This window comes from Poecilia mexicana, unplaced genomic scaffold (assembly GCF_051168715.1).
Source record: "Poecilia mexicana isolate PSO_F unplaced genomic scaffold, ASM5116871v1 scaffold_20, whole genome shotgun sequence".
Lineage (NCBI taxonomy): Eukaryota > Metazoa > Chordata > Actinopteri > Cyprinodontiformes > Poeciliidae > Poecilia > Poecilia mexicana.
Genome location: NW_028263389.1, coordinates 17,948,026 through 17,974,610, shown reverse-complemented (window position 1 = coordinate 17,974,610; position 26,585 = coordinate 17,948,026). Strand labels below are relative to the sequence as shown.

General features: G+C 36.2%; 1 protein-coding gene across 4 annotated transcripts in view; it reads right to left on the bottom strand.

The window, feature by feature from the left end:
• Positions 1–21,792: 21,792 nt before the first annotated feature.
• Positions 21,793–26,585, bottom strand: part of LOC106923810 (RALY RNA binding protein like) — a 38,809-nt gene continuing 34,016 nt past the window's right edge. For all 4 annotated transcript variants that reach the window (XM_088001173.1, XM_088001171.1, XM_088001172.1 and 1 more), the window contains one exon: positions 21,793–24,143. The gene's annotated coding sequence lies outside the window, so the exon portion shown is untranslated. The remainder of the gene's footprint in view (positions 24,144–26,585) is intronic.

Sequence of the window (26,585 nt, the reverse complement as noted above, 5' to 3'; positions counted from 1 at the left end):
CGAGTGATGTCTTTGAATCAAACACCACTTCATATGTTTGGATATTTGGGAAGCTGCAGTAACTGTTTTTGTTTTTGTCAAACCAGAACACGAATCAAACACATTTAACTGAACTTTGCATGAATATTTCAAGTTGTATGCATTAATTAGAATTAAAATTCAGAATCAATTTAAATTTATACAACAAGTTAATGTTTTTCTTAAGTCACTGAAATTGTTTTCCACCAAGACAATCTCCTCCCGGTTTGTCTCAAACCACCACAAAGCCAAACTGCTTTAATTTTCCCACTAACGCTTTTCGATTCAATGTCATATTTCCGTCGCTCTGTCGCCATCTAGCGGCCAGAGTTATGCATAACTTTCAGTTTAGCCACTGCATTTAAATACCTAAATTTTCTGTACATCTGGTTTGTGCGGTATAACGTGTCAACGTTGAGTGATATCATGCTTTGCCTTTATTTAAATAAAAAGTTAAAAAATACATGCTCTATTTTCATTTGTTCGTTTTTGCCATTTTCCTGTGTTGGTGTGTGGGCTTACAAACTGGTTAAAATTTTATTATGTAGATAAAAAGATACAACAAATGAAAACCAAAAACAAAAATATGTGGCCATAGCCTTGTAACAATAATAAAACAATAAAAGTTCAAATCGAACTGAAAGGCCACAAAAGCAAAGAAAGAGTTCATTCATAGCAGCTGCACCTTCCCTCTTTTATTATTTAACATGTTTTGTTGTGACTTTTGTAAATCTCAGTTGACTCCTGCTCCCATTGTTGATGGGTCAACCCAACATTCATGACCTCCTGCCAAACAAACCCAGAGAAGGAAGCCTGTTTTCAGGGAGTTCACAGTTTTAGTTTCCTCCACTATAAAACTGTAGAATTGAAAAGTGATGTTCTCAGACAGAATGGTTACAAATGTTCATCTACACACTGCAAAAACAAAATCTTACAAAGTAATTTTGTCTAGTTTCCAGAGAAAGTATCTTCATACCCTTTAAATAAGACAAAAGTAATTTATAAGAAACACTTCAGAACAATAGAGGAGCATGTTTTAAGTTAATAATTCCTTAATATTGATGGAAAATTACTAGTTCCATTGGAATATATAAAAAGAAAGATTGTCATAAGTGGAACTAGTACTATACTATACTATCAACAATACTAAGGAATTATTGACTTAAATTAACTAATATATCTTTCTGAAAAAATACTTGTAATCTTGCTTTCTCTTATTTCAAATGTGCAAAGATATTTGCAGTAGAAACTAAACAAAATTATGTATTTTTTGTGTTTTTGCAGTGTAGAGTGGCTTCTACAGAGAGGCTAAATATAATTTTAATTTTGTTCTCTGTCAGACTATAGGTTTGTCTAGCAAAACAGATAAAAATGTAATTGAAAACCTTCAATTTTAACAAATTGTTCTACTTCAGGTTGAAAATAAACTGAAGTTATTAGTTGACACATAACAAAAAAAAGTGCTATTTTAAAATGTTTATGTATTTTAATGTTTTATTTCTGAACTTCATTGTTCTACTAAGCATTTCCTTGCCCTCCTGTGCAGGTATCAAACATTTATGTAAAAAAAACCCAACATATTCCTGGACTTCAAACTGTCTTTTCCATCTTGAGGGCACTTGAAGGTGGAGTATGGATTTTTTGGCTCCAGCATGGAGCCGCTCAGCCGTTATCAGTATTCTGCTCCTGCATACTTCTGGAGTAAGCTGACATCTGAGGTCACCGGTGCTCCATCGCCTTCCTGATTGCTCGTCTCCATGGCGACCTCTGACAGAGTCCAGCTGGTCGATACGTTTGGAATAAGCATGAGGTCTACCGCAAACCCACACAGGACTGTGATGAAATGAAAAACGTTACAGATGAGATTTGAAAAACAAAGTTCTGATGAGCTACGTGGTACATCATGACCTCATCACTGATTGGGACTGGTGGTAATCCATCTTGGTTTATATTGGTTGGAAATTTATTGTATTTCTTGCAAATCTGCAACTTTTTATTCTGTTAATTCAGCTGAGTTTTGTTTTTAACAACATCTTAATAATGTAATTAAGATGTTAGTAATTTAGCATTGCTAGCAATGCTAAATTACTTAAGAAAGATGACATAATTATGGTTAAAGTTCTCCTAAATGTACGTTAAAATATAATACTTGTAAAGAAAACAGAGTCGATACCACAGTTACTGGGGCAACAGAGAAAGGGGGCGGCGCTGACAGTTACTGGTTGCTATGGTAACCACCAGCCGTCAAGAGCAATACGGCCATATTGCCAAAAAGGAGAAAATAACTTTTTGGCTAAGCAAAATTAGTTTGAAGGATGAATAAACCAGTTTTGACAAACTTCACCTCTACAATATGGTTAAAATAAAACCCTGTTACACATCTAGGTCCAGTTTTATGTGAAAATGTAAATTTAATTCTTTTAATTTTGAAAGTGATCAATGATATTTGGCAGACTCAACACTGCAGTTGTAATAACTAAATACAGGGTTTCATATGTACTTCTGCCAGGTTTTGTATTTGCTTTTAACTTTTATCATTGTTGTTGCAGTGTTTAATTTTACAAGTGTAACTGCTGCTAACTGCTGTCAGCTGTTCATTGGGAACCAGTGCTCTGTAGTTTGTTTAGGGTTATTTATTGTATTTTATCTTTTTATCATAATGTTTAGGGACAGAAACTGCTGAACCGATGTTAACCACCAACTTGATTTTCTGTCTTGATAGAATAAATTCAATGAACCTGAGTGTGTTGTGAAGTCAACCTACCGAACCTGAGATGAACAGAGAAGGGTTACAGATGTGTCTGAATATTAAATGAAAAGTGGATGTAGCAGCGCTGAGTGTTGTAAAAAACAAATTTACAAATCTTAATTAACAGGACATGGTTTGGCTGAAATCCTTCGCTTTGATCCCTTCTGGATAAAAGGTGCAAACGGCTGATGAGAAGAGTCTACCGGAGCCGTTTTTTAAAGCCGGTGCCTCCCACTGTGATCCAGATGGCAGCATCAGAACATAGGCGGAGGTTTGCACCACTTTCACACCCCAGGGAAGCGGGTTTCATGCCAGAGCACGCACACATCGGATTGGATTGGGTTTTTAATCTACATGAGCTGGTTGGGTGTGTGTGTGTGTGTGTGTGTGTGTGGGTGTGTGTGTGTGTGTGTGTGTGTGTGTGTGTGTGGACTGTGGATCTGTGGGAAGGACAGTGAGGGTGTGTTTGTCATACCAAAGAGTGTTGCTCCAAAAATACTAAAATCTTCGGCTGTCTCCTAATTCATATGATGTTTTAGAAGGAGATAGAAGATGCAGTGTGACCAAAATTACCAAAATAAAAGCAATTTAGACAGAGAGAGTTTGAAACATCCACAAGATGGCGCTGTGGATAACGCCATCAATATGCAGAGAGAGTCGCAGAGAAGCGGGTCTGTGCGTTTGTTTTGGGCTCACAGATCGAGAAAGAAACAAGGGTTTGGCTCCCTGAATCCCAATGAGAATCCAAAGGCCCATTTGCAGCGTGACGTTCCCTCCACTCAGTTCTGTTTTTCACCCTGATGGGACCAACAGCAAAAGGTTACAGCATCTGCACTCCTCCATGTGAGAGAATTGGGAATCGATGGGTGTGTTTGTGCAGGGTTGAGGCACACGGAGCACGTATATGGGTGTTGGCTGTTGTTCAGATTTGCTTTTCCAGAGTCATTTCAGATGCAGAGGTTGTCACAACTCATGCAAGCTTTATTGTCAAACATCCACATCGTAATTTCTTCTGATTCCACTTTATGAAACCAAATTAAATTACAGATATATTTTTTGAATGATGTTTTAAATTGGGGTAGGCTGTTTCCAAACCAATAAACTCACATAAATTATTGTGTTTTTAATTTTGTGTACTTATATATGAATAAAATGTGCAGAAAACACCGAAGAAGGTTAATTTCCCTCATGTCAACGAGAAGAAGCTATTTTAGCTAAGCTAGCAAAAACAGATAAGAAAAAGCAAAGCTGACACTGTAAACAACAAGAAATGAAAACAAAAAAGTCTTATGAACAGCTTCTGTTTCTAGGCTAATGTAAGCATGCTAGCTCATGTCTGTGTTGCTAACGCTAATGCTAATGAAAGTATGTTGTTGCTATCGCTACTTGGTGTGGCACAGGACAAAAATGTTTGAGTGAATATGGTAAAGCTGTTTATCATACAATACAGTTATCATTGAAAGCAGTGAAATTAGAATATAGTAGGTGTTTTGTACATTTAATGGCACCATTTTCTTACAAATATTTCATTATAACATATGTAAAGTGGATGCTTTCAGCTTTTTGTGATAAACTAGGATAAGATAAGGCAAAAAAAAAAACTGCTCTGGCTTTGCTAAAATATGTTTCGAATATGAAAGAGGTGAAGTAATGGTCCATAAAAGGTCAGAACATAAGTCAGACGTATTTCCATCACGACTATTAGGTAATGCTAATAAAGCTGGAAAACCTCTTTGTAATGCCTTAAAAAGTGAATTCATTAATATTTATTTTCTTCTTCAAATGCATTAGTCTACTTAGTGGCTTTCAATCTGCCCTTTAATGTATTTAAAGACCATTTGCCAACTTGTTAGATAGCCAAGATTTAAATTGTGATTAAAAGTTTGCCTCCTAAACCCTTGGAGCAATGTCTGTCCTCAAGGTAACCTCAAATTAAAGCTTTATTTTATGAAAACTTACCTCAAAGGTACTTTGTTGCAAAATAGACGGCTTTCTTCACTCTGTTGTTGTAAATATTAAATATATTATCTTCTATCATTAGCAGAGTGAGACGATAACTCTAGTTTTGAAGGAGTGTTTCATTCATTTTAAGGTAGAAATTAATCTTTTAAAAAAAAATTTTATACATGTGATTTGACTAAACATGGAGGAAATAAAGAACCTTCATTAAGATTTAGATTTTGTTTAATTGATGCAATCACTTCTGCTCTTTGTAACACCTCCGGTTTGTTTGAAAAGTCTTGATTAGCAGGACGCCTTGCTGAGTTCATGAAAGTATGACAGAGGTTACTGTGATGGAAATGAGCTTTCTTTTTTTAAGTTTTGGAAACCTAGAAAAGGTGGTTTTCTGTTCATGTAAAAATGCATACAACACATTCTTCGCTTCAGCTGCAAAGACATGTAGAAGTAAATTATTTTAATATTAAATTATTGTAATAAGTGGAGGCCTACTTGAGTTTCATATCTGGAGCTTATTTACGGATAATTTCCATTTTATTGATATGGAGTCATGAAAAAGCTTTTTGTGTTTTGTGAAACCTTTGCAGAGGAAAGCTGTCAATCCAGTTGTGCAATGGCAAGATGTGCAACAGTCCAATTAGTAACCCCCCCCCGAGAGTATTAGGCAATACTAATAAAAAAACATATAAAAATAAAATCATGAGAATAAAGTCTTACAAAAATAAACACAGAATTTCAAGAATAAAGTTGAGAAAAAAGTCATAATATGTTGAGAATTAAGTTGTAACATTATTACTTTATTCTTGTATTATTTTGACTTTGTTTTTGCACAAAATTATTCTCATAATTTTATGACTTTATTCTCGTAATTTCATTACTTTATTCCCAAAATTTTATGACTTTATTCTTGTAATTTCATTACTTTATTCCCATAATTTTATGACTTCTCGTTTATTTTTGTTTCTCAGTGTGGCCCTAATACTACCATCGTAATATTTCAGGAAAGCTGATGGCGTGATGTGATGAGTTTTGCGTTACTTGGATGACTGGTTTTCAATGTTTTTTGGCCACGGTAGAGGACAGAGGATCCCTCTTCTTCCTGTGATTTGTTGTTTTATTCTGCAGCTTGTGTGCAATGTTCATTACTCAGTTTGAAGTAGTGCAGAGATTCAGCATTTTTTTTTTTTGCTCCTGCATTGTGTCGAAGTGCCTCGAATCATCTGTTAAATGCTATAAAACATGTATTGTTATCCTCCTCTCTGCTGCCTCTAATGCAGCTGAAACGTCACCCTGTTGTCTAAATGAGGATGACGCAGCCTATAAACACTAAACAGAAGGTTGGGAATTTAAATCTCACCGATCAATGCATTCAGTTGCACAGATTTACCACTCTGTGTACAAGTGTCTGCCTCCATCTGGCAAACACCCTTTAAGAAAGATAATTCCTGCTTTTTAAAAATGTATTGCATTTTTAAAAAGCAATACATTTTTGCTTTTGATGGAGGGTGTTTGCCTCCATCTGGCAAACACCCTTTAAGAAAGATAATTCCTGCTTTTTAAAAATGTATTGCATTGATGGATCAGTGTGAAAGCAGCCATGTAATCCTTTTCCTGCTATTGCCTAATGGTCATAGGTTGTGTGCAACATGGTGCAATTCTTTTCAAAATTTTGTATTGAAGAAAGATGACTTTGTGTAGGTGGCAAAAGCGCCTTGTGCTCTTCGTCTTTTCTATTCCACAAGGGGGAAAAAAAGAGAAAAGCATGAAAAGAAAGCCTCCCCCCTTGGTGTGCAGCTGAATTTTTTTCTCTACGGGAAAGATCAACCCATCAGCCAGTTTGACAGCTTTCATGTGTCACCTGTGGCAGCCAGCTACTGTCCAGAGATTAGTCCGTATAAACTGGAATAATATAGAATTTTCAAGGTTTGTAAAGGCTTTATTATTGCAATACCAACAATACAAATGTATTGAAAAAGTATATATTTTGCCTTTAGCTGTTCATACTTGTCATTAAAACTTTAATTCAATGCGTACTTTCACTTTCGTGAACTTTGTCTCGTAACTGTCATTCCAGTTGCTATGGAGTTGCTATGACAACAATAAACAAGCCACAGGCCTAGAACTAGCTCTCGCCTCGCTTTATTTATAAGTTTATCTAACTTATAAACGGTAAGTACATTACAACTATTACTAAATCACAATTTTTACTACTTTGCCTATCTCTGTGTAATACTAACCTAAATATTTACTGTAGTAGTTACTACCGAACTAACACAGTTAGCTTAGCTAATGTAGCTTTTGTCTGCTAGCTAACACGGACGTGTAGCCTAGGTGTAAGATACTATATGTACTTACTCTGCCAGTCGCCAAAACCTTGTTATTCACACAAAGAGTCTTTTATAAGTCCATTTAAATATTGATTGTATGAGTCCATGGATTTGAGGCTGTGAAGCTCCTCCATGGTGTCTTAACTATGCTTAGCATTAGATCGGAGGCAGCTTGTCCACGTCGTCTGACATATTTTCCTTCTCCGTCTCATGGGTCAACTCTGCAACTCATGCGCTTGCCTACTAAGATGGTGTCAATCACTTCCAGTTCAGACTTGTGGAAATTATGTACTGAAAAAAACCTTCCCTCAAATTATTAAGTAAATTCACTGTACAATGAGGGATGTATTTCAGGTGTTTGTTTCTGGTAATTTTAAAAGTGTAATATTTACCTTCTATAAACAATATCTTTATTACATCTTTATTGAAACAATTACCATGTTGTGACAGACAACAATCAGCTCTTTCCCCACACCACACCTACCATGAATGCAGGGTGTAGATTAAAACTTGCATGAAAAGTCAATTAAAAGTGTCACTATTTACCAAAAGACACTTCATGACAACTGTCATAAACATTTATGAAGACTCCTTCATGTTTATGACAGTGTCATGTTACCCAAGAATGTCATTTTTTGACACCAAAAATGTTAATTTGACTGTGGATTGTTGCGTCTAAGTTTTGAATCACTTTGAGCTTTAGAAAAACAAAGCAACAGCCCGACAGCAGAAATCCGTCTTTTAGAAAGCCACGTTCTTAGTCGGTGACACCTTACAAAGGACGAGGGGAATGAACAGATGTACTTTGTTCATCCGTCTGACAGGTGTAGCAAGGCGCAGTCGCCTCTCTCTGTCTTCACTGACAAGCAAAACACGCTCTACTGTCCTCTCCACACATCTCTCCAGAGCCGCCTCCCCTCCGCCTCCTCCTGCACTCAGCCGCAGACTGGATCCTTTTACCTGCAGGTTGGGACCTCACCTGAGACTCCAGCATTGTGCCAAGGTTCCTATTGTTGAACACATACACACAAACACACACACAACCCGGTTTGCTGTGTTTCTTCAAGTGTAAAGCCTATTTCATACCCAACCAAACAGCTTGCAGTGGCGTGACGCTCTGCTGGTTCGGTGCAGATGGAAAATAGAGCTGCAGAAGCTTGGGATTGTTTGTTTGGGCATTTGATTGTTATCGAGATCCAGTTTGCTGCGTGTAAATGACTTGGCGGAGACCCTGCAGATTTAGATCTGCAAATGGTCACACTTCTCTGTAATTTGGAAATTTTTGACATCCCAATCAAATTGTAAATGAGGAATTTAGATCTAGTGACTTATTATGCGTCCTTGAACAGGTTAGGATACGAGCTATACAGAACATGTATTTTACACTTTTCTTTTTTGCACAAAACTATTTCAAGCTGTTTTAGGGTCTCTTGTCACCTTTAAATCAAACTTTTTGGTACGGGGGCCAAAAATGTCAAATTGAAACTAGTCAGGAGCCACAAAAGTTTTTTTGTATTTTTCTTTCCAATGATAACTGCAAAAACTAATCTGTTTTTAAATTTTTAATAAACAAACTAAACACAGAACATTTTAATGAAATAAGCAAAGAAGTAAATTTGAAAGTTTTCCAAACCAAAAACAGTAAAAATATCTTAAATTGTTAATCTTTTTTATGGATTTTAAAAAAATATCTTTTTAGCAGCAAGAACAGGATGTGGCTCATTTATTTTGCTTATTTATTTATTTATTGGCCAAAATTGCATTTTAGGACAAGACTCTGGATGTTTTAGGTCCCTGTTACTAATAACTTAAATTAAAAGCAAAAGTCTGCATGAATACATTTTATTCCACCTTGAATTTTATATTTTAATATTTTAACTATATATTTTCTGAATTTTACCTCAACATCAGCTACATAAACTGGCAAACCAGATCTAGGCTTTCAGGAACTGTGATGAAGGACCAAATTATTCAGAGGGGCGGAAGTGGAAGTGGGTTTTCTGCATATAATCTCACTCTCCAAGTAAAAACCGAACCACAAATATACGAGGGTTCCAGATATTATTTATTTAAACATTTGAACCTTTTAAGTTTGACCAAAAACAGCAGAAATCTTAAAGAGGGGAAAATACAATTTTCAACTCACTGTCTCTATCGATTAACTTTCTTTGTAAAATGTAAGAACTGACAGGACACCCAGTCGATTCCACAACTTCACCCAGCTTTGGTTTACTGGTGAACACCAAGGGGAAGCGTCTCTGCTGAGCCTCCCAGCGTCTGCAGGAGCAACCTTCTGCCGCGGCTCAGATTCACCCACTCAGAGCAGGACGCATCGATGTGTGCACACATAAACAAACTGTGTTTTCAGCCCAAGTAATGAACTGTGCAAAAACCCATCTGTGTTCCATTTTCAGTTTATAACATCTGCATCAACATTAATGATCCCACAGATATATTGGTGTGCAGCTTCGTCTGCTTTGTAGCATATATTTCCTTCACACTTTTCTTCTTGGTTATCAGAAATAAAAACAAAACAAAACTGGATTTGGGAAAATGCAGTAGCTTTATGAACAAGAGGACATTTAGAAACCATTTAAAAAACCAATGAACTCATTAGTTCTGAAGCCGTAAATGTGTTTTAAATAGCCACTATCATTAACAGGGAAAACTGCCCGAAGGGTTCATGTTCTAGGAATCACAGATAAAAATGCTTTTTATCCCATTTTTATTATTGGAAGCTGCATTGGGACATTTAAAATCAGAAGTAAATGCTTGCAGTTAAACTTTAATTATGATGGTGGAAATAAGACTAAGAATGTTCAACCTTAGTAACCTTAACTTTTGCAGAAACTGTTTGAAAAAGACTTAATGTTTTTTAATTTTCTTTCCAAAGAGTCTCACGTTCTTGTAATCTTTTAAGGTGGTTATGATCAAAGAAAGGTTTTCTGAAGGTCTCAAAGTTTTTCTTTACACTTTAGCTCTAACCTTGCATGATCTTGAACTCAATAGACTGAATGTAAATGAATTAAACTGAGATAATACTATTTCAATGTGAATAATAATAAATATATTAAAAAAAATCAAACGAACCCACTAAATAAAAAAATAAAAAGGTAGATTTTAACTTCAAGAATAAGGACACAGCTTTTTCCTTGCACCAAATATGTGCAGAATTTGTCTAAATCTCAAACTGGAAGATTTTCCCATTCAATGAAGCTAAGAAGTAAAAATTTATTTTTATTAATGTAGACGTTATGGATGCTGGTCGAGTTTTTATGGAGATGTGAACAAAAAAACTGAACAAAGAAGGAAAGTTACATTTGACTGACAGGAAAGTTTTTTTTTTACTTGTTAAAACAAAAATTGTCATGAGTTGCGGTTGATGGTGGTGAGGAGAGACGCAGCGAACCCAGGTTATGGTGAAAATAATGAATTTAATGATGAAGCTCTCAGTCCAAAAACAGGCAGCACGGCAGAAAGACAGGCACACAGCCAAATACCGGTAGCAACTGATACACAGGACAAAAACGAGAGCTAACGCTATCCAGGACTTTACAGTTCTACTGGAGCGGAAACAAGACGTGACTTAGACATAACGAACTTCGACACAGATTAACGACAAGGACCCGACGAAGAACACAGACACAGGTGGGCTTAAATACACATGGAGGGTAATCAGGTAAGTAGACACACCTGGGAGACAATCAACGGGGAGGACAGGACAGAGACTCACAGGGAAACAGGAACACATTGAAAAACTCAAAAACACACAGAAAACCACGGATCATGACAAAGATGAATACAAGGTTTAATTTAATTCTAATGCATAAAATGTAATTCATACCAAAGGGAAGTTAAATATCACTCATATACAAGTTTTTAATGAAAGGATTTCCTGTAGCAGTCAGTGTTGCAGCAAATCTAGAGAAGCTTCTGATCGGAGACAAGAGTATGCTCAGGATTCTCAGCAACATTCTTAATTTTATGACAAATTCCTGTTTGCACAATTATTTGATTATTTTCCAGTGCCAAAAACAAAATCAGTGATCAGTCTTCAATAATAATTGATAAAGGAGCAATTTCAGAAACTAGGTACTAACCGTTAGCAGCAAAGAATCTTCCTCCAAATAAAAAATAATAGCCAGTCTGTGGGAGTCTGATCACAATAAGCTATTAAAGTTGTAAACTGAGTTAATATCTTGTCTCTCAGTTTGCCTGCTGCAGCTTTAAAGCAGCATTGTGTTGTTTTGTGAAACGCTAACTCTCCCAGAGTTATTTTGCTTCGGCACCTCAGGGCCACCATGCCTCACAGGCGGATGTTTTGCAGGTAATGGGGAAAAAGGCTTCACAGAGTTTCAGAATGATTGTGAAGGCGTAGAAATTAATCAAGGCAATACAGCAGGAGCCACTGCGCTGAGGACATGAGGAGACTCTAAAGAAAAAGTACTTGTCTGGCTGGTAATAACCAGGAATTTATGGTATTTAATGAAAAAATATATGAGGGCGTTCATAACTCCTAACACAGTCGTGGGAGAATTAAGTGAAACCTGTGATTTAATAATGTACAGCAACGTTTAGCTGCAATAACCTGAAGAAATGATTTTCTGTATAACTTTATCACTCTCTCATATCACTGTGCAGGAATCGGCCTTTGAGGTTTGCAGACATTTTTGTTTTCTCTGCAGCTCTCTTACAACAGCAGCTCAGTTTGGACTTTGACAGTTTAATCACAAACTGTTAATTCTGGTGTTTTCCGGCCTCGTTGCTGTGGATTTGCAGCTTTGTTTGGTATCAGTTGAGCCGTTTGGGCCAAGATCGGTCTGTCGGACAGATGGCCTCACACTGGACTCTGGAATACTTTGGTATACAGAGGAGGGAGATTATGTTAACTCAGTGACTCCTAGGAACACAGGTCTACGGTTGTGAAGTTACACAGTGGAAAATTAACAGCAAATATCTGGATTGTTGTGGGTGTTAACTTTTCAAAGTCATAATTTTGCATAATACATCTCCTTCTCAAACTGAGATCATCACATTATAGATGTATTTGTGTCAGCTGCTTTTTTTAAATTAGCTTTTCCATCTATGCTCTGCAGAGTTGGAAGATGGAAATAAACATCCATTTTAATGCTGGAAGAAGTTTGATCTGCATGTTATAATTAGAAAGCTAATTAGAGAATTTAACCAGGTGTGTTTGCATCTACGCTGGTTTAATTGTGTCGCATTTACAAATTAAGTTGTTCTACCAAAACAGAAGAAGCAGATCGACTCAGACAGCTTCACACGAATAGCTGAATTACATCCAGACTATTTTCCCAGGCCTTCCTCTGGCGCTGGAGGCCATCTTCAGGATTCCTCCTTCCTCTCTGGATTCTCCTTCGATCCCCCGTCACAAAGCCCCCACATCGCCCTGAGCATCTGTTTTGGAGAATCAAATTATGCATGGAGATATAATTCAAAAACCAGTGTCCCCCCCTCAGCATAACTCATGATTTATTGATGCTTTAGAGCCGACATTAATATTCACACTATGAATAAAACTAATCTAACACGGTTTATGATTGGTAGCCATTCTGATGTCTTCATTATCTGCCCAGCGGTTTGCAGGGAGGTTAATCTGACGCTCAGACATGTGGTGTTTGTACAGTATGGGCTCCTCTTGTTATGCCTAACCTTTTAAAAGGTTGCAGCGTTTCATCTGACATTTTAGAAACGGCTCATTTGCTTTTGCCGGCACGCCATAAGAGAAAGAAGACATTTGGGTTTTAGCCTAAAACCTACAGGGAAATGATTTTTGCACTGGTTGAAAATAGATTTTATTGCCTGATCTAGTAGTTATTGTAGAAACAATTTTAGATTTGAAGCAGTTCTGATTTTTATTCATAATGTTTTCAGTTGAAGCGTTGCATGTCTGGTTTTTGATGCTGTGCAACTGGAAGAGTTTTTACTTTTACTCTTTTACTTTTCGGACTGTTGCGATGATGCGTAACCTTGGAAACAAGGTATTGCTTTCACAACTGAGACTAGCTGATATGCAGAGAAGCAGGAGTTGCAACATTTCACTTTAGTTTTTGACAAATAGGTGTTTTCAATTGAATTTAAATTAAAATGTATATATTTTTAACTTTGCCTATACCTGAACTTTTCTTTAAACCCAATCTTCAGTCTATATTATCAGGATTTCATCTGATACACCAGCAAAACCAGTAGATAACTAAAATGCCTGTACTTACTTACAGTTGTAATTGCAGCAAAAAATAGTTCTATAAAGTATATTTAAAGTATATTTTGTTTTTATTTCTAAAAAATCTTTCAAAACCGTTTCTTTTTCTTTCATTTCACAAATATATGCAATTTTGCATCAGCCTATTACATAAAATCTCAATAAAACCCATTTATGTTTGTGGTTTTAATGTGCAGAAATATGAAAAGATTCATTTGCACTGCAGAAATGCAAAATCTTACCAATAATTTTGTTTTGTTTCAAGTGCAAATATCTCAGCAAACTTGAAATAAGACAAAAATAAATCAGAAGTGACTTATCATTAATTAATAGAAGCTTGTTGTAAGTCAATAATTCCTTAATAATGATGAAAAAGTACAATTTCCACTGCCTGGTTATTTAACTTAAAACCAGACATTTTCCCCATGTTGTAATTTAAAGTAATCTACCAGTACAACTAGTACTTTTTTATTATTAATATTCAATAATTATTTACTTAAAACAAGGTCCCATATCTTGATGAAAAGTTACCTGTAACTTTCTAGAACTAGAAACTGGACAAAAATATGTAATATGATTTTGTGCTTTTGCAGTGTAATGTGAATACTGTGAAAAACTGGAAAAAAGGACCATACATTTCCTCAACCAAATTCTTTCTGTGATAAGACTTTGTGAGTCATGTTGCAGTTAAAACAGAGAAAACACATAAAATAATGATAGGAGTGACATTGCTGACGAGTATCATGAGAGAAAATGCATTTTAATTATAGATCAGAGATGTGAAGTGGGAGTAAAAGCAGCTTCGGCTGCAGTTTCACATTAATTATCAACAAACTTAGAAAGCTTCAAACACTTTAGAAAACTTCCATCAGTGAGTTCAAGCAAAGAAAGGTTCACAGAAGAATACAATTCCCATTCTTTTACAAAACAAACATGTGAAAAATTAGATTCATTAAGTTAAATTTGAGCAGAAAGGTGTAAGTGCTCTGAAGTTCAGAGGCACATTTTAGGAAATCAATTCCTTTCATTCCAACCAGTAAAAGCCACAGATGAGAACTCCTTTGGAGAGAAAAAGCAATCAGAGAAACCGTTCATCTCTCGCTGGGTCGCATTAGGGAGGTTTTCCTTTTCTTTTTCCTGTTACCTGAAGTCTTCTCCTTCTCTGCTCTGCCAGAGCGCATCAAGACCTTCAACACAAGGGAACGGAGCAACAGTACCGGTCTGAATCCGATTCCTCTTCCACCTTGTTGCTAAAAAATTTACCAAAATGTGTGGAGACCTGCGCTACACTGCAAAAACACAGGATCTCAAGTTTTTTGGTGAAGTTTGTAGTGCAAATACTTGAAATAAGACAAAACTAACTTAGATGTAACCTTTCTGCAAATGGAGGAGCTTTATTTAAGTAAATAATCCCTTAATATTGATGAAAAATGACTGGTTTCATTGGCAGATTATCTTACTTATAACATGGGAAAAATGTGTTGCTATAAGTGAAATAATCTGCTAGAAATTTTCCATCAATATTAAGCAATTATTAACTAAAAAAAGCTTTTTTAACAGGTTGAACTCAGTTTCATTTTGGGCCAAATCAAAAATCTGAATGTTCTTAAAGGGCTGGTTGTTCCAGAATGTACTGATAAAATGAATTAAACTGGTAAAAATATCAATAAATAGCTGTTTGTTTCAGAATTCAATAAGTTTCTTAAAATTAAGTAATACTGAGGATTGTTTTTGTTTTTTCTTTTGTAATCAAAATCACAGATTTTGTGGCGCTAATTTAGAAATATTTGTAAGGAATTTTTATGATATGTGTATTAATGTCTGATATTAAATGTGACATTTTATTAATTGCTTATCGCTCATGGACTATAACTTGACATTGGCTGAGGCAGAGGTCACTTAAACTCCATGGTTATGGCCAATTTTGAGAAAAATTAGCAGTAAAAAATAGAACAAAATGTGGGAATCTGTAGATTTTGTGTGAACGTTGAGTGAGTTTTACAGATTTGTTAAAAAACTGGAAGGACCTATTCCTGCAATGTGGAGTGTAGAGGACCACATAAAAAGCTAAGGCGGGCCACATTTGGCCCCGGGGCCTTGAGTTTGGCACTATGCCTTGCTGAAAAGTTAGTTTTGTGTTACTAAGACATTTACAGTAGAAACTGGACAAAACTACTTGGTAAGATTGTGTGTTTTTGCAGTACACCGATAATATGCACACTGTCAGGCGGGTGGAAACACACACACACACACACACACACACACACACACACACACACGCAAACACACACACACACACACACACACCTACACACACACACACACACACACACACACACACCTCCCGTAACCTTGGTCCGCCGCAGCGTGCCTGGAATCAATCAGCATTGAGATATGGCCGCCGTCATGGCTGTGGCCAATTTTGGCATGCAAGGTTCCCCTTAATAGACAAAGAGATGAAGATCAATAGTCAATTTGGCCTTGGAATGAGGCTCCCAGGGATCAGGCAAAATTCATCTCTCAAAACTCTATTTTCTTCTTTTTTTTTATCCTGGAGAAGTCGTAAAAAAACAATGATGAATATTCAGAAACTGTACAGTAAAAAGGAGAACTGACATTGGTGCCTAAAACATTTGGAAACATTAAAGAAAATATTTTCTTCTTGACCTTCTGACTTTTGTTTTTAGTTTTAGTTTTTATGAGGGAACGTATTTTGAAATGCCTTGTTGTAAATTATTGTTCAAAAAAACTATATACATATTTTTCAAAACTGGTGTGTTTTCATTAAGAGAATTCATTTGAGTAATTTCAATTTCCTTAACTTTACAGCTAATGAAAACACAGGTAATGTGAAATATATTTCTGACAATTAGTCCTGTCACTATATAAAATTTTGCTGGATGATAAATTGTTCCAGAAGTTATTGTGATAAGTGATAATATTGTTGTTTTTAAGTAATACTATAAATTGTAATAAACATTTAACACTGGAACTGGAAGATATTCTAAATACTAAAAATAAATAAATAAATAAAACAGAAACAACATAAAAAAATGAGCCATAAAATTATTCTTCCTAAAAGAGACTAACGCATGAAACTGTAGACCAATTTGGGTAGAAAGAGAGAAAGAAAAAAGAAAAACAATAAATCATCCAATAAAACAGAAACACGTAGTTGCTTGGATTTTAATAGGTGCATTTTGCATCAACTGAAAACAAAGATGTTAACAAATAAACTGGACAGTATGCTGCACGGTATTTTCACAGTTGCAGTCTCGACTGGTCTTGAAATAAAATGCCGAGTCCTCAGAGCCCGAGACCGAGACAAGACCGAGACCAAATGCGGTCGAGTCCGAGACGAGACCGAGACCATCAGAAAATGGTCTTTAGACCGGTCTCGAGACCAAGACCAACTTCGAGTACCACAACACTGCTGCATGGTACAAAATGTGGGACAAAGTAGAGGCAAAAAATATGGTAGATTTAAATAAGCTTGATCATCTTTAAACTGGTTTCCTCTGGAAGTATTTCAAGAGAGAATAAAACTCATTAGTGATATTATTTCCCACCTGATTCAGAATCGGTCTACATTCACCGTTCTGAGTAGGTGAAGCTGCTTATGCTGGGTTATTACAGATAGTTGTTGGAGGTATTCTTGACATGACTGTAACTCTGTCCCTGATCCCCGTCGACCTCTCCACAGAACAAAGGAAGTGATTCAATAACGACGCGACACCTCGAGGCATGCAGGCAAACCAAGCAGCTTCAGAAGAGATCAGTCATTGTGCCTCCTCTCCTTTATCTCCTGTCTGCCTTCCTCACTCTTCAGCCCTCTCTGTCGCTCTTCAGACAGGTATTCCTCCAGACAGCAGCAGAAAACACAGATAAATGATTCTCGTCTCCCCGAAGGTCCTCATGCTTTCAGTGTGACGGAGAACGTTCCTTTTGAATTAAACAGTTTCATTGATCCAGAGCAATTAGTGCAACACTGAGGGGATAAGTCGGCCCTCATAGCTGTATATTAAAGATCACTCCCTTTATAGCTGCAGAGAGATGTGTTTTATTCAGATGGTTGACATTTTTTTAGACTTATACATTAACTTAGCTAATTTCTCTGTAAAGCATTTTGGGTTTTAAACGTGCCACAGAAGTCAATCAAGTTTATTTTTATAGAGCATTTCAGCAACAAGGCAGATCAAAGTGCTCATAAACACAGCATTTTGTCAACTACCATCATTAAAATCATCAAATATGTTGGCCAATATTCCAGTTATTATGAATAAAAGCCAAATCTAAACTGGTGGATTTTTAGTCTTGATTTACAGCAGGAGTGTCAAACTCTTTCATTTTGGGCCGTATAAAAAAAATCTGGCTGGTTGAGCCAGAATGTATTGATAAAACCCATTAAGCTGTTAAAATATCAATTAATAGCTTTTTGTTTCAGCATTCAATAAGTGCTTCTTAAAATTAAGTAATATTTAACATATTTTCAGACTGATCAATCCATCCAGGATTGTTTTTGTGTTTTCAAAATCAAAGAGTTTGTGGCGCTAATTTAAAAATATTACTAAAGAATCTTTAACATATTTGCATTAATGTGCGACGTTAAATGTGACTTTATTTGCCTTATCAGTCCTGCACTATAACTCAAGAGAGGCTGAGGCAGCAGCCACTTAAAGGCAGCAGTTTTATGAAAGTTTGTTCCAGATTTGTGGTGCACAGAAGCTGAATGCTGGTTTTCCATGTTTGGTTCTGGCTCTGGGATGCAGAGCAAACCAGAACCAGAAGGCAACAACAGATCTTTAATGTATCGTGGTGCTAAGCCATTCAGTGATTTATAACCTAACAACAGTATTTTAAAGTCTATCCTCTGAGCTACAGGGAGCCACTGAAGGACTTTAGAACTGGGTGATGTGCTCTAACTTCCTGGTTTTATTCAGAACGCCAGCAGCAGCGTTCTGGATCAGCTGCAGCCGGAGGTTTGATTATTTAGGCAGACATGTGAAGTCATCAATGTGACTAAAGATAAACTCTTGGATGAGTTTCTACAGATCTTGTAAGGTCATTAGTCTTTTAATCCTGGAAATGTTCATCAGGTGATGGAAGGCCGACTTTGTAACCATCTTTAAGTGCCTCTGAACATAATCATCTAAAGCTGCAAAAATTATAGATCGCAGTAAAACAATGTTTACCTTTGTTTAGATGTTTTTCTTTTTCATTTGACATAATTTGTCATATTTTATTTATTACATCAAAAGCCTGATGGAAACAATGATAAGAAGCCACTAAACTTTGCATGGTGGTCAGTTTCTGTTGTTAAGATCAAGAAGTTCCACCTTTCTGAGTCCTGCTGTCTGAAAAAAACCTCCAAATCCCAACGTCGTCCATCAAACGACGGTCTTCTCATGACTTGCATTTAGCAGAATTAACCATTACAATTCAGCCTGCTCTCCACTCCACCTTTGACATTCATCACTGTGTCGCGTTTTCAATTATGAACCACATCATGATTGATTCCATCTGTAAAAGCCGGATGACTTTTCCATCCCAGGCCAGGGGAACTGATTGATCGCCTTTTGCGACTGAATCAATGCGATATCATCTGGCAATAAAACAATTTGGGAAGATGTAGTGTGGCATTTAGATGCTTTCATGTCTGGTCATATTCAGGGGAAGAAAAATTGAAACTATTATTAAGCTTTTGAGCCATTAAAAAATATCTGAAATGACAAGCTGGGTTTCTGAGAGAGAGTTCATGCTGGGTTATGTTAGTGTGTTGCTCCTCCAGTTGAACCTGGTGACTTTGCAACGTGTGTATCCGTCACTGTTATCAATTTCATTAAAGCTTCTGCACAAATAAAAAAAAGAATCTCACCTGGAAATACGAGTAAATTAATTTGTTTGTTAAATGAAACCTTGAAAGTATGCGCATCATGCAACCCTCCCCAAGCTAATATAATATAAATGTTAATTACGTTGTGTGCGGTGAGCTGGAGAAACAAATGTTTACAATACAGCAAATGCTCTCCAACCAGCATGGAAAAGGTCGCAGGGTGTTTCCCCGACATATAATTTCTTAGCTCGAACAGAAAAAAAAACATATTTACAGATGATGATCTACCGCATAAATCTTTATTAAACATCTTGCTGAGCGTTGCTCTAAATTATGTTGACTTTCCATCACTGTATTCCATTCAATTTGAAAATGCAAATGCTTTTGCAGTCTCACAGCTTGAGAGTGAACCGATCGCATAACGTGGTTCCCAAATGGAAATTAGATTTAGTGAAGTGAGTTAAACTCCTATAAACATGTAGATGTTACCATAGAGTCATTTTCTTTATGCACGTCCAAGTCGATATCATCAGGGACGGCAAAAATTACTTCTGTAATGGTATACCGCCGAAATCCAAACATAACTCATGTTATGCTACGATGATTTTCCATTTATGCTGCGTTCCAGTTGTACTGGGAAATTCAGAATTCCCAGTCAAACAAAATCAACCACAACACCCTCTGAAGTCAGATTTCCTGCTGGGAGACTGGGAGCAACTCCGACTACCCCCCAGTTAGGACTTTGTGTTTCAACAGTGGAAACATGTTTATTTTCTAGTCACACATGTAAGAGTGTGTCTACATGTTCACTGCACAAACACAAACTCTATTTTTGGTCTAGTTTCTACTGCAAATACCTTAATACACTTGAAATAATACAAAAATAATCAATTTCAGGAAGATAAAGGAGTTTGTTTTCAGGAAAAGTGTCATTAATATAGATAAAGAACTAGATATGCTGAGATTATTTCACTCGTATTCAAGCGATAAGTCATTAAAACTTTAAGCATTAAAAAAAATCCTCCTCCGACCTTTTCTAACTTGGTCACATCTGGTTGTTCGTCACGACTTGTGTGATGCGACAAAAAAAAAATAGCAGTTTTTCCAAATATATTAATTTTGATTAGGAATGCACCGATTTATAAATGCAGATTTCCTTAATTATAAGAGATCGGTGATCGGCCGATTTTTACATGTGAAGCCGATCTTATCCACCGATCTGATCTATTTTGGTAAAGATCTAAAAATCCTCTTCTGCTCCGCCAGGAGAGACGTTTGGCTGACAGACCGCCCCACACATTTACAGATAACAGTCACACCTCTGATGCCAGTTCAACAACTTTCTTGCTATATTGAGCAATGTTTTAGACAAAATAAATGGTATGGGCCAAAACAGGCTTTTGAATCAGCGATCGGCCAGAAAACTGCAATCAGTGCACCTCTAGTTTTGGTACAGCCGAAAAACCGCCTCATCGTAGTGCAACAACATTTTAAATACATTTTTTTTAGTTTTTTCAAAATTGATGTGTTTCCATTAGTCAGATTTATTCTTGTAATTCTAATTTGTACAATTATATAATCAGTGGAAACACAAATACTATTAAAAATTCCTAAACAGGTGAAAAAAAGACTCAACTTTACTGTAAATACAAGTAGATATTTGGTTTAGCCATAAAATTTACTGTTGTGTGACAAAAAAAAAGCAAAACTACACAAACTTAAGACAATTTTGAATAACAAAAAGACATTTTTGTTCAGTATTGAAGAGGTAGATTGATTTCTTTGGACTGCAGCTCCACATTAATCAATAACAGCAGAACAAACCTATAAATTCTGTTTCATTTTCACTAAATAGTCGCTAATAAAGTGTCTTACTTTTTTAACCTCAGAGTTTCCAGTCTTAACAGATGAATAAACTGCAGCACTTTAATAAGAAGTGAAAAGTTTCTCGTGTAGGTTAAAAGGGAACATCTGTGCCCAGTCATGCTAAGCGCCGGCGCTGTGGATTTTATTCAGCTGGCTAATTACTTATGGCACTGAAGTTGGCCCTTGTTAACCTTTAACCATTACCTTTTACTCAGGATAATTGGAGTGCTTTAAATCAGCCATCTGTTGCTGCCAGTTCACCTTTGCAGAGTCTAAGTGACATATTAAAATCATTCAAGGGCATCAAGCAAGGCCGCTAATCAGAACGCAGAAAAAATATAAAGTCCTTTACCATCCAGCTGGAAACACATTTATGAGACGGACTTCTGCAAGTTTGTTCATCTCACTTTTTTTAATTTCATGTTGGAAAACTAAACTTTTTAAAGGGGAGGTTTAAGCATAAAAATACTTAATTATTTAAGTAGCAATTTCAGTAAAAGGCCCCTTGAAATTGGTGATTTTACTTGGTTTGGTTATGGCAACAGTAAACAAACAACATCCTGCAGATGCTATAAAATCTTCAAAAACCAACATTTATATTCAGCCATTAAAATTACATTAGGAAGCAAATGGATTTGGTTTTTCATGTAGCATATTTTAAAGACTTAACTTTGCATTTTCAGCCAGAAGCCATAAACTTAAACTCATTTTATTAATTTTTTAAATTCTGTTTACAGTGTGATGGTTGTTTGTTGCATATTTTCAGGGTTTTATTATTATAAAATGAAAAAAATCAATGAAACCGGACAGATTTAAATACAGGACACGATAGTTTTATTCACCAATAACACAAAGTTATCTACAAGGACAACGACTCCAGCAGCCTCACAACAGTTAGAGTAATAATGAAAACTGAAAATACAAAGTTACAGTAAACATGCCGTTTGATAAAAATATCTTTACAAAAAAATGTACATTTCTATACAACAGTTGTCACTTACACGTCTCTACAAGTCCCACAATACTGGAGCGAGCCAGTTTTCAACAAACTGTCAGCACAGCGTCACTTTGCTACAAGTCGTCATCGGCTGAAATAAACATGGAAGGGATTAATTACAGCGAACGAGCCAGAAACGCTCCAAAGTGACCCAGATAAACGATGACAGATGAAAGAAAGGAGTGTTTCCTTTTTTTATTTTTTTACTTTTCTTTGTGAGTGTGATTATTTTTATTTGCAAAAGATGTGACGCATCACCGTACTGCTTAATAATAAAACAAAATAGAGAAAACATGAACCAGATCTCTCTCAGTAAATGTGTCCTGGATACAAAAATAGTGCTAAATATTACACTTTATCATTATTAAACAGACACTGACTTTGAATGAGCTGAAGGCAGTTTCTGATTTTTTAAGCGGTTCTTTTGGCAGCACCTGATGGGTTTGTTTATGAAAGTGAGAGAAGTGAGCTTTTCTTCACATTCTGCTTTAAAGTTTAAACATCTGCTTCTCTTATTTTCAAAGTGGTCAAAAAAAAAAAATCAATTTTAATCTCATTTTAAGAAGAGAAATTTGTATTTTACTTAAGAATGCAACATAATTTAACCTCTATTTCTGTTAGTTTTGATAATTTTGTCTTATAGTTAATGAATGATGCTTTAGTAGCAGATCCTCTGCAGAACTTCGACATTTGAATCGGCTTTGTTGGAGTGAAAATACATCTAAAACTGGCAAAACATCGGCGCTTAAAACTTGAAGTTAGACACCCAAAGTAAGACAGGCAGGCCACAAAATGTAGTTTCTAAAGAAGCTGGGAAGTTTAGCAAAAGGAAAAAAATGTGGCAGAAGTGACAGGGAAAAAAGCATCTTTGAGGATTTTGAAGCAAGTTCTGCAGTCAAAGAGAGATCATTTTATTTTTCTGGTAAAACTGACTTTTTGATTTTATTAGTTCTCTGGAGCCACATTTGCATTTGGTCCAGCTCAGCTAAATTTATTTAGAGCTGCATGACTCAAACAAAATGGCGTTTTTAATCGTATCTGCACTAACACAGCTGAATCAAACGACAGAAAGTGGTTATAATTCATCTTACTTAGGGTTTGTTATATTAAAATGGGCTGAAGATATTTAAATGTTTTAGAACCAAGTTTTTATTGTGCTGATCTGTCAAGTTAAATCCCAATAAAATACACTAAACTTACAATGGAGTATTGGGGCATTACTAAGAAAAATATAAATAAATATGAAAGTAAAGTCATACAATTATGGGAATAAACTCACATGAGAATAAAATTGTAATATTACTATTCTCGTAACACTACGACTTTAATCTTGTTTATTTCCATAATTTTATGACTTTTATTCTCCTAACATACATTTTTTTATTTTCTTAGTTTGGCCCTTATTCTCTGTTGTAGAAACTTATGAATAAAAAACAAACCCTCAATCATTTTGAAAGCTCCTGCTTCGCTCTCGCCTGGATGAGATGCTGTGAATCAGTGCAGAATGACGGCGATGGAGTGGGAGAACAGCAGCGGTGCATGTTGGGATGCACGGGGCCCTGCTTCCCCATCAGGAGGTCCCTGCCAGGGTTGGCTCGCTCCGCCACAGGAAGCCCTCGCTGCTTCTGAAACTTGGCAGGAGTGGAGATGCGCGGTGGAACAGCCCCACAGGGACGCTTGTGTGATAAATGGATAAAGCTGGACGGCGTTTTGCTCACAGCTATTGGCTTATGCATGAGTCCAAATCCAAAAGCAGACGGCGGCGGCGTCTCATTTATTTTCTGAGCGCCACTCTGCGACCGGAGATTGTCCTTACCTTCACTTATTCATTTGATGTTTGAGAAATAAAAACGCCTAAAGAAAGGAGTAGTAAGATTACAGCGCAAGCACATTTCATAAAAGCATCAACACATATTTATAAATCTTCCTGTTTCCTTTCGTGCTTTTGTGTGATATAAGCTGCTTTTGAAGTAAACTCCAGGAGAAAAACGTTAAAACAGGTCTTGGGTAAATTTTACTTTAACAGTTTGTGCTGCAAACACGACCTGGCATCTCCAAAACACAACTTACAGTCCCCAAATCCTCATGTTTCACAAATTCCTTTTTATTCTGCCTCTCAAAGGTGATGATGAAATCTAAAACCTACAACCAGGAGAGCTTGCTTCTTCGCCCTGCAGAGGGAAAGAAGAAACACGGTGACCATTTCTCCTGCAAACCTACATGCTCACTGTTTGTTTACGCGGCGTAAATCTGAGGCGGATTAGGCAGAAATGTTAAAGCTTCCCGGTTAAAAATAGACTTAAAAATACAGAAACAGCTTCCCTGGCCTGCAAGTGAAACCATCCATGCATTCTGCCCAAACTCAAGAGGGATTTTTCAGTTTTTAAATACATGTCATGCAAAGAGGCTTTCTGAAGTGAACTCTGACAAAAAAATGGAAAGTCCAAGTGTTATGTGATTTCTTTAGAGCTGGATAAAAGTGGGTCAAGCAGCTGCCAGAAGCAGCTCTGGGGTGAATATAATTATACCGCAAACAGCAGAAAAGATCCACCTTTTGTTTTTAAAACATTTTGCCTTAAAGTTGTGCCAGTATGTATTGATAAAACCCATTAAAAAGTTGTTAAAATGTTAACTAGCTTCGATACATACGCTGCAGGGTTTCACAATTATTTTTGTGGTTTTTATAAAAATCTAAATCGCTGATTTCATGGAGCCACTAGAAATATCTGCGAGGAAGTTTGAGATATTTGCTCTTATGTAAGACAGTAAATGTGACTTTTTGTTACTCGCCATATCGATTACAACTTGACATCAAGTTAGACAGGAATGAGTAAAATTAAATAAATGGTGAGAAACCAAATGTTTCTCACCATTTTGGGGAAAAATTTTACGCCTTAGTGTGAAAAACGGAACTAATGCAATTTTTTGCAGACCCAATTGCACTAAAATTGAATCTGTAAATTTCCACGGTTACAAAATTGTGAAAAACTGGATGAAATGATTGACGTAATTTGGTGTCTTGAGTTTGACACACGTGAGCATTAGACACAAAGCTTTTTCTATTTTTGGGGGAGGAATGTTTAAAAGTAATTTTGTTCTCCATTACAAACAAATATTTTGAGTTTTGTGAACGCTACTTGGAATTAACTGGAACAATGAATATATTGATAAATATGTGGAAAAGTACCTCATTCTTATTCTTATGTATAGGAGAGGATGTGTTATGCTGTGGGTCTAAATCTCTTTAATAGGAACCTTTTCTGCCCAACTCCAAGTAGAAAACTAAAACTGGTTTTTCTAATAGGATACCAATAAATAACACAAAACGGTTTACCAGACTTAAAATTAAATATAAAAATGCTGCCCAATTGGTAAAAAATCTAAATTTACTCATTTTAAAGATTATATACTCTCACAGTACTAAAATATTTAATAATTTTAAGGGTTTTGACACATCTGTGCGCATAATAGTAGTCAAACTACAATACGCACAGTATGACAGTCTTCTGTTTGAAAAGGAGAATTGGAGAAAATTACACATAAACTCTCCTGCATTATGCAAGCGGACATGAGAAGAGTGTCTGCCTTTCAACATGACAGCCATCCAAAGCGCAGAGCCGCGCTGACGGCAGCCCTGGAGAATAAGAGAGGCTGAACGTCCCCGTACGTCTGCTTCAGTCCTAAATCCATGTGAGGATGGGAATCAGATGCAAACTAGACCTTTTGTTCCCTCATGAGGAGCAAATATTGGAGGAGAAACTGAAGGCTGCAATTGAAGCTAAATTATTTTTTATAAACTGTTAATAGAAATGGAAAAACTCCTTTTTCTTCAAGAACAATGAAGGTACAATTTGATAAAAAGGTGAAGCCTTTTTCTGTGCAATACGAAGCAGGTTGTTTGAATGTGAATATATTTCTATACTGCAAAAACTCAAAATCTTACCAAGTATTTCTGGTCTAGTTTCTAGTGTAAATATCTTGGTACTCTTCAAATAAGACAAAACTTACCTACGATTAGATTTTTAGCAAGAAATAGGCTTGTTTTAAGTAAATAATTCCTTAATATTGATGAGAAATTACTTGCTCCATTGGCAGATATTTTCCCCGTGGGATAAGTCCATTTATCTGCAAGTTATTTTTCATCAACATTAAGGAATTATTGACTTAAAACAAACCTCTATATCTTACTGAAAAGTTACTTTTAAGTTAGTTTGCCTTATATCAAGTGTATTAAGATATCTGCAGACCAAAAATACTCAGTAAGATTTTGAGTTTTTGAGAAAAAATTGCAACAAGGTCCCAATTATGTACTATTGTGAAAAAGTGCAGTCTTGTTGATTTTGCGTGAATTTCCACGATAATTCGCAAGAAACTGGAGGGACTGATTGATATAATTTGGCAGTAAGATAAAAACTCCATTGATTTGATTGATAAAATAATATTTAAGCACACTTAGTGTTTAGTCTGAAAAATAATCTCTTAGTGTAGAACTTAGAGGGCCACATAAAACGCTGTGATGGGCCGTATTTGGCCCACGGGCCTCGAGTTTGTTCAGTTGCATATATGGAATAAAATCCACTGATGTGTTTTGAATGTGACAAAATGAAAAAGTT